Source organism: Diachasma alloeum, unplaced genomic scaffold, assembly GCF_001412515.2.
Source record: "Diachasma alloeum isolate Michigan unplaced genomic scaffold, Dall2.0 Dall_scaffold_00180, whole genome shotgun sequence".
Taxonomy (NCBI): Eukaryota; Metazoa; Arthropoda; class Insecta; order Hymenoptera; family Braconidae; genus Diachasma; species Diachasma alloeum.
Genome location: NW_021680346.1, coordinates 1,323,421 through 1,331,471, shown reverse-complemented (window position 1 = coordinate 1,331,471; position 8,051 = coordinate 1,323,421). Strand labels below are relative to the sequence as shown.

The window sequence follows — 8,051 nt, the reverse complement described above, 5'->3', positions numbered from 1 at the left end:
GAGAGAGAGAGAGAGAGAGAGAGAGAGAGAGTTGGATATCAGTACTACTGGTATGACGTAACAGCTGTTTTGCATGAGCTAATTAACCATCCACACGTACTTGTACATTCGTCCATATACGTTGGACTCTGGGGGATGAGGAATCCGAAAGCAATTTCCCATTCAATGCTTCGGCTGCTTGATTATACTATATTCATTGTGCACGTATTAACTCATGAATCTCTTAGTCATCCGATTGTCATAATGTTGGGGAGCACTTGGAGCTGAGTAGTTGGGGGAAGGGGTAATGGTACGCGTGGGCCCGGACGTGATGGAGAATGAGCTTTCAGGTGACACGTTGACAGTAGAATATTTTTGTGAATAAGTGAAGAAGAATTTTTTGTATTTTTGTATCGTACATGGCGGATATCTCGGACGAATGGGGAAAGTAAGGCGGTTTCCATGAGTAGGGGAGGGTCGGGTAAAACGGACACTTTTAACTTTTTTTGAAATATTTATGACGGGTTGAATTGTTCATGAAATGGAATAATTTTATTTCTCAATTGAAAAACAATAATTCCTCTTTGTGATGAGCTTGGACAGAGCTCAATTGATAAATCTGTTTCTGAGTTATGAATATTTTTTAAAAAGTCAAAAGTGTCCATTTTACTCTACCCTCCCCTACAATCGTCTCGCGTCGAATTTTCATGAAGCCCGCCTAACAAACAAAAGAGAATTGAATGCCATTCTATGGAACATGAATGAACGTATCGTAATTGTCCAAATCATTTAGGTCAGAGGAAACTAGAATAATTCTACTTTCTTAATATTGCGTTTACTAATGTTTTTTTCGAACAAAGTTGATTAGAATTAATAGCTAGAATTATGAGATTATCTCACATTTTCGACGTTGAGGATAGGAGAATCTGAATGCAATATAGGGAAAATGATGATCGATTTTTTCACTTTGAACAAATAATATTAATATCCAAATACAAAATTTCTGATGTGAATAAAAAGAAGCTGTGACTCAATATTCCATATAAAGTTTTAATTTTTAATTTGGTGCTGATAACACGAGATGACAATATTCTAAGCACGGAATTATATTGATGAGATGAACAGCAGATTAATTGAATTACTGTGTGAACTAACTAAAAATTGATAACAGTGTGGGCACGCACTTTTACCAGACTACACGGAGAGAAATTTTTGATAAAAATTATCCTACCGTTCTATAAAAGTGTATCATGAGTCATCGTTTCCTCATTTCTATCCCGAATTTGAGTAAAAATTAATATATGATGATCAAATTTTATTCTAGGTTAGAGAAATTTTATCCTGAGGCATGATAAATTTTACCCTTCCAGTCCAATAATTTTTATGTAGATAACAACGAAAATTCTTGAACGGTTGGTAAATTTTACCCTACCGGTANCCTCCCCTACAATCGTCTCGCGTCGAATTTTCATGAAGCCCGCCTAACAAACAAAAGAGAATTGAATGCCATTCTATGGAACATGAATGAACGTATCGTAATTGTCCAAATCATTTAGGTCAGAGGAAACTAGAATAATTCTACTTTCTTAATATTGCGTTTACTAATGTTTTTTTCGAACAAAGTTGATTAGAATTAATAGCTAGAATTATGAGATTATCTCACATTTTCGACGTTGAGGATAGGAGAATCTGAATGCAATATAGGGAAAATGATGATCGATTTTTTCACTTTGAACAAATAATATTAATATCCAAATACAAAATTTCTGATGTGAATAAAAAGAAGCTGTGACTCAATATTCCATATAAAGTTTTAATTTTTAATTTGGTGCTGATAACACGAGATGACAATATTCTAAGCACGGAATTATATTGATGAGATGAACAGCAGATTAATTGAATTACTGTGTGAACTAACTAAAAATTGATAACAGTGTGGGCACGCACTTTTACCAGACTACACGGAGAGAAATTTTTGGTAAAAATTATCCTACCGTTCTATAAAAGTGTATCATGAGTCATCGTTTCCTCATTTCTATCCCGAATTTGAGTAAAAATTAATATATGATGATCAAATTTTATTCTACGTTAGAGAAATTTTATCCTGACGCATGATAAATTTTACCCTTCCAGTCCAATAATTTTTATGTAGATAACAACGAAAATTCTTGAACGGTTGGTAAATTTTACCCTACCGGTACAGTAATTTTTACTCTACCGGCACGGTAATTTTTATTTGTATCAGGATTAAATTTCTCTAACGTAGAATAAAATTTGATCATCATATATTAATTTTTACTAAATTTCGGGATAGAAATGAGGAAACGATGACTCATGATACACTTTACAGAACGGTTGGATAATTTTTATCAAAAATTTCTCTCCGTGTATCAGCAAACATTGAATTCCAGAAATTCACACTCTAAAGTGTGTTCTAGAAGGAATGGAATTGTAATTATGATTAAAATCTTATTCAGTGAGCGTAGGAATTAGAACATGAGCAAATCATTTATTGTAATATGAAAATTTAACAGCTGATAAATTGGGACATGGGATTCTCGTCGGTCGTATTGCTTTTCGCAATGAGATTATAAGAAATGATTGTAAGAAATTGATTAAAAAAATAAATATTGAATCACAGGAGAAAGGCCACAACGATAGGGCCTCTCACCCCGGCCAATAATAATTCAATAATTGAATACTCTTTCCAATTTTTTCACCTTTCAATTATTGCCTGCATCAATGTAGTCATAAAACCGCAGTTATCAAACTGTGATACACAGGCGATATACTCTCTATTGTGGTCAATCAACAAAAGAATGAAATGCCGTTTTCTTCCTCGTTTTGTTCCCTATCAGTGAGCGAAAAAAAAAAATGTGTTTGATGGCAAATTGGGCGAGCGAGTGGGTGAATGTCAACAGTGGGCTTCTATCTCACGTATTCGGGAGAGAGATGACAGGCACTCGACGTGAGTGTATCAATATGTGCATATCAGTCCGTTAACCATACACGTGGACACCATTGGTGAAAATTCCGAGGATAATTGGGGTGTGTACGGGGATCGATTGTCCGGTGCAATCAATGAAGGTAGCGGGTGGAATCATGTGGTCTCATTCAGCGATGATCAGATGATTCGGTGCGTGGCCCCGTGGGCTTGCAGATGTCTGTTATTATGTATAATTCGCTTTTTTATTTACACTGTTAGAAATTTATTGAAATTTCATGAACGATATTATAGTAAATCTCATGAGAGTGACATTGAATCGAATTTAGGGAAAAAATGGTTATGGAATTTCAAGTTTTTTTGATTGCCAGATCATTTGAACCGAAAATCAATGGAACATTTGATTTTTCGATGACAAGATTTCCTGAAATTTCAGTGGAACTCGAACGCGATAAAAATTTCCGGAATTTAAAATTCACAAATTTAAAATTCACAAATTACAGTGTAATTTGTGAAATTAAATAATTTAAACTTCACGCAACTCATTGACCAAGCAGACTTAAGAATTAGAGGTTAAACATCTTCACGTAACTTTTATCGTCTATAGGTAAAATTCCCTGCGATCACCTTCTGGGCAGTAAAATTAGCCAAAATTTTCTGGATAATCATTTCTCGAATTCTCTCTCCGTGCAGAGACTGGTCGGAAATGGAACATGTCCACCGGCTTTTCACCTGGATTTCCATTAAGATAAATGGAAAATATTACATCCTCTTTAAAATTTCTCGGTGAAACTCGAGGAATGAAAAATTCACGGTATATATAACTACGCTGGCGTGAAAATTACGAGGGGAACAATGAACTCCCGAGGCGCAACGCGAGACTGAAGAAGTGTACATTTTTCTGGATAGTGAATTTTCAGGCTTGTGTTGATGTGCCGGGGTCGATCTTCCCCGACTAATTCATTAGTAGACCGCGTGCCTTCATTTTGCCTCATTAATTTGTGGAGAGGTATCCTTTTTTCGGTCGGGTCGTGAGAAATCCACCGACATATCCTCTTTTTCTACAGAAAGGGAGGAAATTTTTCTACTCATTTCACCCAATTTTTTACGAATTAAGAAAGTTTCATTCATTTTGTTGAAAATTTTTTCGTTATATGAAATCGTTATTTCATTTATTCTGAATGGGGTTTTTTGCAATTCAAATTAATTAGTTCTCTGCGTATATAACGGATTTTAATGTCGGCTACCGCGACGAGGAGATTGGACAGGGGTCGGACAACACTTCCGTCACAGAAAAATTCCTACACATATGCGAATAATGGTGGCGGGAGTTTTTTTCGCGTTGAAAAATTCACGGATTTTTCCCCCGTTAATTCTCTCTCAACAAATTGTTCTCATTGAGATTAATTGTTCTTATGAATTTTTTTCATCCCTCATCAAAAAATATATAGAAAAAAAATATTTGATGGACCAATTCCATATATTTTTTATAAATTAAAAAAATATATATAAACCGTATATTTTTTTTCTCTTAGACGGAGAAAACTGAAAAAATTAATAACAAAAATCGTTTTTTTTTTTCATTCGTAATTGTTCAGTCAATTAATTGTGTTCCGACCAATGTTAATATATAAATTTTAAATTTACATTCAATTTTTTGAATGTTGCTGATAATATTGAAAATTAATAATTTTGAAGAATTGTATCCTATTTTGACGAAAAGGTGTGTGTAAATTATTCATGATGTTCAGAAACCGTCGACTTCAATAAAAAATGGATATTACATTAAATAAAGATGAATTCAGTAGCGAAGTGGTAAAATGGTTTAAGTCGACTCATCTCTTAGTTGAGTTTTTGAAGAATATCTCCGAATCTAAAGGAAATAACGAAATTTTCGTAATAACCTTTTTTCTAGAGCAAATTGAGTGCTACAAAAAAGGTCTTAACAAACATTTAGCTATCTCCCTTGGATTCCGAGATATTCACTGAAAACTGGCCAATAGTCAAAATCAACTTAAACCGTTTTACCACTTCGCTACTGAATTGATCTTGTGACCGAATATGTGTCTGATTTCATATTTTCCAGGGAAATTTTACATGGTTTTTTTTTTCTTGGAAACAGGAACTTTTCTGGAGAAAAATTTCTGGGGATTTTTCTCCGGAGTATTTTTCACGGGAAAAAAAATCCGGAAACTGCAAATAATTACGCAAATATTGAGCAATTTTTCACGTTCATGAAATAGTCTTTGATTAAATAAATGCTGACATTTAATTTTTTAGTAAATTTTTCTGAATCATGCGAAGAAAAATTCCCTCTTCCTTTCGCTTTTTTGCTCGATATGAGGTGAAAATGCCCAGAAATGGATTTCCCTCTCCGATAACTTAACTTGTTTGGTAATTTTTCCCCAACTTTTTTCCTCCGTGTACCCCTCATTAGCGCCGAAATAAGGGTAAAAATAGCTATATGCAATTTGATATCGCGATGAATAACGGGATATGAGAGGTGGAGAGGATTACTCAAGTTTAAACGAAAAGTCGAAACTTTGCTGCAGCACTGAGCGGCATATATCTCTCGGTCGTCCTACTTTCAACGCATCCAGCCAACTATGATTATTATTCAGCAAATGCTTGGCCGGGGCCAGTGGTATTGACATGAATTAAGGGTCCACTGACATTTTTAATAAATCCGCCGGGTAATTCGCGGGTGGTAATCGATTCTCGTGAATTATTGCGAATCATTTGCGATTTTTATTTTTAAAGTTTTTACCGGCGAAGACAGCTCAGGGTTCTGTGCAGTTGGAAAATGAATGGATGAAGATTTAATAAAAAAAAGATGTGAAGTAAATAAAGGTGAACTGGAATTTATAGTTTTCGTTCATTTTTTCATTAAATTGTGAATTTTCAAAGACAAAAATCTTTGAAATTTCCCCATTTTCCCTCAATTTATTAAAAAAATTTTTTTTTTTATTATTTATTTGCATGGAATAATTGACCTAAAATTTACAGTTTCTATTGATTTTTTCATCAAACTGTGAATTTTCAAAGGCAAAAATCTTTGAAATTTCTCCATTTTCCCTCAATTTATTAAAAAAACAAACATTTTCCTGATTTTTATTAATTTTCATGGAATAATTAACATAAAATTTACAGTTCTCCTTGATTTTTTCATCAAATTGTGAATTTTCAAAGACAATAATCTTTGAAATTTCTCCATTTTCCCTCAATTTATTTTAAAAAAAACACATTTTCCTGATTTATATCAATTTGCATAGAATAATTGACCTAAAATTTACAGTTTTCCTTGATTTTTTCATCAAATTGTGAATTTTCAAAGACAAAAATCTTTTAAATTTCCCCATTTTCCCTTAATTTATAAAAAAAACAAACATTTTCCTGATTTTTATTAATTTTCATGGGATAATTAACCTAAATTTTACACTCCCCATTGATTTGTCCATCATCCTCGGAATTTTTAACAACAAAAGTCGAAAAATCCTGAAATGTCAGTCAAAACTCTAACATTGCGTCTGACTATTCGCTGTTTACACTCACGTAAAACCCCAGCACAGTTTTCATTCCATTTTCATGTCCCGAGACTTTTCCCTTTTTCCTCACGTGGTCACTCATCCACTTAGGAACCACACTCGTAAACCCATCCACTTAGTAATCACTACAGCCCTGCTTAGCCTTCCACAGCTCTGCTTGCCAACCTTTGAAAGTGCACCGAGCCTCGAGGGGCAATTTCCGTTTTATAATAGACCTTTATTTTATCAGAAAAAAAAATTAATTGTGTTGTAAGTTAAACTTTGTTGGCCTGTCCCCAGCGAATTGATGGCTGTGATCCCGGGGAATATCCAGGTGAGAAAGTGCATCCCCGGCAGCGAGGGAGAGCCGTGGTCTCTCGGATTATTGCACGTTTTTTATTATTTCGGTTTACATATTCTCCCGAGGTTGGAAGAACAGCACGTTGGGTTTATACGGCTGATGGCTCACTGTTATTTACCCGTTGGAGTGAACTGCGAGCGGGTAATTCTCTTGTAATCTTGTCAAGTTGCTAAACAAAACGCGCAGAGCACGTTCGACAAAATTTCATGAAAAAACCGTGGGAATTCGCTAGGGAGTTCTGTAGAAAATGAGTGAGAAATTGATTTCGTTACAATATGATCAATATATTGGTCGCCAACATTGCGCCAGCATTGCCCCGACATTGACTGCCAACCTCGGGGAAATGTCGGCAGCCATTATTATGCCGACATTGACATTTTTACCTTCTACAGTCAAAATTAATTCTCCGGACACAAAAAATTAGAAATTTCGGATTTTACAGATACAATGCTTCCATTCGGAGGCACTAAGTCCTGCTGTTTTTTTTTGTAGAATATTTTCTATTGTTGAAAGTTCAAAGAATTTCCTGGCAATAGGAAATTCCGTTGGATTTCACAGAAAATTCTCTCGGATTTCCATTGAAATTTCAATTATTTTTCATCAGCCACAAAATTTCAGCCGAATTCAATTTACGGAAAAATCAATAGATTTTTCCGTAAATCTTTACCTACCTGAACTAAGCACATCCCGATGTTGCACACACCCACAAGAAATCAGCACTGACCCACCTAAAAATAAAAAAAACAACTGAGAGCATCTCTCCTATTTCCTCGCGTCCGCGTCCCTTCAATGAAATTACTCCGCAAAAGATACTCTCCACTGTCTCGACCCATTCATCTTGTTACACTATTAATATTCTCCGAGGTAATGGTGCATTACCCGAGAAAAGCAATTATACCGCGCGAGGAGTAAAATTATGCATTCCGTTACGCGCAAAAGAAAACCCTGAAATTCCCCTCGGTTTTTTCCAAATTACTGACAACCACTCGCGGAATTCCTGTCCCTCCTTTCGAATTGAAAATACCTCGGTCTCATCGACATTCATTTGATATTATAATTGACACAATCTCCACCAGAAACGAGGGTGAGGTATGCGGTAGTCTAGGGGTTGAAGAATCCTCGAGTGGAATGAATTTCTTTTTTTACACCGCCGTGACATTATCTTTCATTAGACCAGAACCACCAGGAGATAAAAGAAAAAGGAGAGAATGGCCGGGAAGTGCAGGGGGTGGCGGAGGGGGGA

At 35.2% G+C, this 8,051-nt stretch overlaps 1 protein-coding gene across 1 annotated transcript in view; it reads left to right on the top strand.

Annotated features, from left to right (window-relative positions):
- The window catches only part of LOC107044879, a 63,630-nt gene that overhangs the window by 8,213 nt on the left and 47,366 nt on the right, over nt 1–8,051 (top strand). The gene's annotated exons all lie outside the window — the stretch shown is intronic.